This window comes from Sus scrofa, chromosome 1 (genome assembly GCF_054392235.1).
Source record: "Sus scrofa isolate SSC_HxYL_T2T_F1_AM1 chromosome 1, Sscrofa_HxYL_maternal_Yorkshire_Landrace_v2.0, whole genome shotgun sequence".
In the NCBI taxonomy this organism is placed as follows: Eukaryota; Metazoa; Chordata; class Mammalia; order Artiodactyla; family Suidae; genus Sus; species Sus scrofa.
In genome coordinates this window covers 103,292,305-103,298,304 of record NC_139383.1, presented here as the reverse complement: position 1 = coordinate 103,298,304, position 6,000 = coordinate 103,292,305, and positions in this window count along the sequence as shown.

Here is a 6,000-nt window from a genome sequence, read left to right as displayed (position 1 = left end):
TCTGGGGTCACTATCTGCTGATGGTGAGCATTTTGTGAGGCATTTCACAATATGATTATAAATGGCATGTATTTGCTTAGAAGAAGAAACATGCCACCCCTTCCCTCTTTCTCCCCCAAATCCTCAAGAACAGTATGCATTAGGTTATTATGCATACAACTACCATGTGAAGCTATAATGGCTTTTCCATTAGTTCAGTTGTCTTTTTCAGAGAGAAAATGGAGAAAAACATGGGATTTTAATGCTAGTGAAGCTATCTGTTTATTGATTGCCTAAATGACTTAAGCACTTGCCCCAGAGTCTTGGCTAGAAATGAAACTTGGAACTTCCTTGTTGTTATCTATTGTGTGTTAGAATTTTTGTATTGACTAAAATGTCACCATTTTTCCTGGAACAAAATTCTTCTGGCATTATTTGGCTTTTATTTTAACTGATGATTTTCCTTTCTTGTTTTGTATTCAACTATTTCTGACAATATTTCTTATCTAGCAGATAAGAACTTTGTGGGAAATTATTTGGTTTATGGGACTTTTTCTTATATGATATGTTCAGTTTATTTAGATGTAGAGGAATGTGGGAGAAGAGGATGGAAGTTTGGCTTATGTTCACTAATCATTGCCTTGGTATTTTGCAAGATTGATGGCTTTCTTTCTTCAAAGGCATTGCTGGCCTATTTTCACAAAGGCAGTTAAGTCTGACTCAAGAATCAAAGAAATCTCAGTGACCTCATGACTCATTTCACCATTTGATCCTTTTGCTCTTATGCTAATGTGAGTATCACACACTAACATAGGACAAGAATTTTGTTACTATTGTTACAAGTTTAACCCACGCTAACTCCTTAACTTCATAATTTATTCCGTCATGATGCAACATTGCCCCGCTTTGGATATTTTCATTTTTCATCTTCGTTTTGATTTGGTATTAGGTAAAAAGATTAAAATGCTCCAAAGTCAACTTCTAGAGCAGAGAGTATACATTTTATATTACATCATAAAACATATCCTTGCCTTATGTATTTTTGTTTAGATATTTAGGAACCTGTTAAATTTTCATGGGTTTGAAGAAAATAATTATAGTATTTATTATAGCATTCAGTTGAATAGCTTCTTTACATTTAACCAATTTCCAAACTAACTAATCTTCATGTGTTGACAGTTTTTTTTAATGGTGTTTTCATTCATCATGTCTTTTTATGAAAAACCTGCAACCAAGGGAATATGATCAACAAGTTCTCATAAAAAAATCTTCAAAAAACAAAGAACTATTCATTTATAACACTTAAAAACTAGACAATAAGCAAAAAATGGAGAAGAAGATCTGTGTCTAAAATTTAAGCATGGATATACTACAGTATAAAATAAACTTTTCCTTTAGTCTTTATGGGTCAAGAGGAAAAATTGAGGCTATTATGTTGTTCTTTATATGACAAGAGAGAAAATAATTATAATAATTGAGTATTTTTTTTTTTTGCAAAATAATTATACTCTAGTGGGTTTAGTTGTGTCTACCAAAAAAAAGTACATTCAAGTCCTAACCCAGGGACCCATGAATGTTGCCCTTATTTGGAAATAGGGTCTTTGGAAATATAATTAAGGATCGCAAGATTCTAGGGTCCTAGATTCAGTAACTTGTTTCCCTATCAGAGAAAGGACAGAGGTATTTAGACCTAGGGAAGACAGGGGTAGAGATTGGAGCTACACTGCCACAAGCCAAGGAATGGTAGAGGTCACCATAAGCTGAAAAAGGCAAAGAAAGTTTCTCCCCTCAAAACTATGGAGAGAGTGTTGTGCTGAATATACCTTGACTTTGGACCTCTGGCCTCGATAAAAATGTATATGTTTCTAGACAGTTATGACCCAGAAGTTTGATGTATTGACTAACTTCCAACTTTACCTTCATATGCTTTCCTCCTTCCCCTTCAACTTTGGAAGTTCCTGCTTCAGGGAACATGTATATTTTTTATTATTAAAGTATAATTGATTTAAAATGTTTTGCCAATTTCTGTTGTATAGCAAAGTGATTCAGTTATACATATATATATATATGCATGTGTGTGTGTATGTGTATATATATATATATATATATATATATATATGTATTATTTTTAAAATATTCTTTTCCATTATAGTCCATCCCAGGATATTGGATATAGTTCCCTATGCTATATAGTAGGACTGTGTTGTTTATCCATTCTAAATGTTATAGTTTGCATCTACTAACTCCAAACTCCCAGTCCTTCTCACTCTGACCCCTCTCTTACTTGGCAACCACAAGTCTGTTCTCTATGTATATGAATCTGTTTTCTGTTTTGTAGGTTCATTTGTGCCATATTTTAGACTCCACGTATAAGTGGTATCATATGGTATTTGTTTTTCTTTTTCTTACTTCAGTTAGTATGCCAATCTGTAGCTGCAGTGAATCTTTATTCCTGAGGAACACCTGAGCTGAAATAGCTGTAGAAAAGTCTTTCTTCTCACTGAAAGCAGGGACCACCAGTTCACTTGATGTCTATTAATGTTGTACTGAGACTATCCTATCCTAAACCTTAACATTGTTCCTTTCATCCTCAAATTACTTTAATAAACAGATGTTAATTGGTTTCAAAAGAACCCAAGGGGCTAGTTTTAAGGTGGTTTGTAAAATTCACTAACTTTGTTTTAAATATTCTTTATTTTGTCATTCCATACTCCTCTCTCTCCCTTTTTATGGACTTATTTGCTTAATATGTTTATCAATTATTTCAAATAAGGTGAGTTTCTTTGGACAATTCTGGAAACCAAAACAGGTCATGATGGACATATGTTTGTAACAGGGTGACAGTTTCTAAGAAGCATAAATATAAAGAAGGCTAGGTGTTACTCTTGAGGAAATTATCAGTTAATCTTGAATTGAATGCCAGATAACCCAACAGTCTAGAAATATAAAAATATTAGGGGCAGGGTGTCGCAAAGGATAATTTTTCAGTTGAGACCACATACAAAAGTAGATTAGGAAGATGTGTTGTGATGCAGCTTTGATCATGGGATAGTGGGAGCACTTAACATTGAAGCTCTAGATTAGGAATCCTGGATTTACCCACTTACAGACTAAAAGGGAGTAACGAAAATGTAGGAATGGATGTCAGAAGAGACCAGGTGACAGACCAATAAATAAGGCTGCACAAGAGACTCACTGTGCAGAGGAGGAGAGGCTGAGTTAGGAACCCTCCATCAGTGTGGGCTGGAAGACAGGTTCTCTGATTCTCTGGCAAGGAATCCCTATGTGCCTCAATTTAAAAATGTATTATATTACTCATGGAATCAATCAATCTATCTATCTATCTATCTATCTATCTATCTATCTATCTATCTATCAAGTCCATTATCCATGTAGATTTATGTAGTTAATAGAATATATGAAAAGAAAATCAAATAAAGCTGAGAGAATATTTCAGCAGATTCAATAATAATTGCAAGTATACAATTTGAAGGTATAATTCACATCTGTTGCTCATGCCTTCAGGTTCTCTAAACCTAATATCTGAACAAACATATGGTGTATCCTTATTCACCATCCGAACTCTTTATATCAGCTTTGTCTCTATATCTTCTTTCTCCTCTGAGATCAGTAGTGATTAAATAAGTAGAACAATCTGCCTATCAGAGATGGGTCTGAGGAAAAATTGTTGAACAACATCAGGCTCAAGCCATGGCCATATCTAGAGACATTGTCAGTTGTGATTTATGGCCTCTAGTGCTCTTCTGTCATTTGTTAAATGGTTTCAAACTATATTCGAATTAAAATAAAAATAAATTGAATTTAGATACCCTGTTCATTTTTTATTTAAGAGGCAGGAATTCAGGATAATGGAAATTGACTTTTCTAAGCCACTAGAAGTTCAACAAATTATAAGCAAACCTGCACTCTGAGACACTATATTAAAGTATTTAAAAATTTTTTTAAAGAAACTACACTATTATAGACCAATTAAATATACTTAAATGATTTTAAATGGTGTCAATCCTAGAGAACTACTTGCTAATTCATCAAATACTTTTAGATATGAACATGCAAAGGTATAATATCTTCATTTTTCAGGTGAGACATGAGGACAAAAATTTTAAATGACTATCCAGGTATAGTTTAGGCCACTAAAAAAGTGGAACTCGAATGTGGGGACACTTGGCTTCCAGTCCTGTACTTTGTTCCACAATTAGTGGTAGTAGAGTTAGGATTTAGACATAGGCAGTGAGGGTCCAGATTCCATGTCATTAAACCCCATCTTCTACTGCCTCCTCTCTCCAGTCTCAGGATTCCTTTCATTTTGCTATAGACTGCTTTCCTTTTGATTGTGTAGTAGGCTTCTTGTCTTCATAAAAAAAAAGTCAGTGTTTCCTGGTGGGTCAGTGGGTTAAGTAGCTGGTGTTTTCACTGCTGTGGTATATGTTCGGTCCCTGGCCTGGGGACTTCCTCATGGCATGGGCGTGGCCAAAAGTAATAATTAAAAAATCACCTATATGTAGAATCTAAAATATGGAACAAATGAAACAGACTCACAGACACAGAGTGAACAGACTTGTGGTTGCCAAAGGGGTGGGTGGAAGAGGGATGGACTGGGAAATTGGGGTTAGCAGATGCAAACTGTGACATTTAGAATGGATAAACAACAAGGTCTTACTGAATAGCACAGGGAACTCTATCCAGTCTCCTGGGATAGACTAGGTTGGAAAAGAATATTTTAAAAGACTGTATATGTATGTATAACTGAGTCACATTGCTGTACAAAAGAAATTGGCATAGCACTGTAAATCAACTATACTTTAATTTAAAAAAATCAACAGATAAACAGATGTGAATTGCCAATAAACTGAACCTACTATACAAAATAGGCACAGCTACTTAAATGGTTTAAGATATGGAACAACAATCCCAGATTTACAAGACTCTCTTATTTTGTTGGATGGTCTAATGAGCCCTTATACTACTGCATGAAGGAGTTTCAAAAGTGCATGACAGATGTAATTGAAGAAAATGGCTGGCTCAAATATGGAGCAAGTTCACTGGCTTTGATTAAATGTAATATTTCTCAACTGTTACCTGCACTGGGCACACATTTCCCCAGTATTTATAGAAGAAATGTGATTGAAATCTCATAATAAGTATTATTTTTAAGTTGAATAGTTTTATTCATTTCACAAAGAACATAGATTAATGTTTCACTAAGTATATATGGAGATATCTTGCAATGATATCTTAGAAAGCCCAATAGATATTGGATATTTTGCCTCTATCCTATCAGCAAATGAAAATGAAATGCCAGTTTGGGGACCAAGAAAAATAGACCAAGGCAGTTGAATTTTTCACTTTTGAAGGTTTCCAGTTAAAATGTTCTGCAAGCTCATTTGCAGCTGGGTTGTAGCAGGCTTCATCCACATCTGTCTAATGAAACTCATGCTGAAAATCTCAGTTGGAAGTTCAGGGAATCAGAACTATTCATCAAACCTCATCATAATTATTTAATAAGCAGCATTAAATGTTCAGTCAAGTCTTTAACTCATCAGTTCAGTTATCACAGTTTAGTGCATACAAACATCATTTACAAGGTTTCCTGCTGAACAACAGAGGATACAAATAAACCTTGTAAATTAGCCCTCAAAATAACCTTCCTCTGACTGCCTGCCCCCGTCTCATCTTTTCTATGCTTAAAAAGGGCTCCCCAAATGGACTCCATCAGAAATATGGCCATGTGGGGACCTCATTTATCTGGTGTCAATTTCTGTGTGTGTGTGCACACACATGTGTGTGTGTGTGGGTGTGTGTGCCTGCACACTGTTTAACCAGCAAAGATTCACATTTTTTCCAAAGCTTCTGGTAGCTTGCTCCTTTCAGTCTGTCCAGATGGTTCTTGTGTGTCCATATCAAAGAGGAGAAATAAGCATTTTTGTGAACACCTGGATCTTCCTCCTTTTTCCCATGATAATAAGCACATATAACCTAAAGGGTAAAATCATCTGCAGA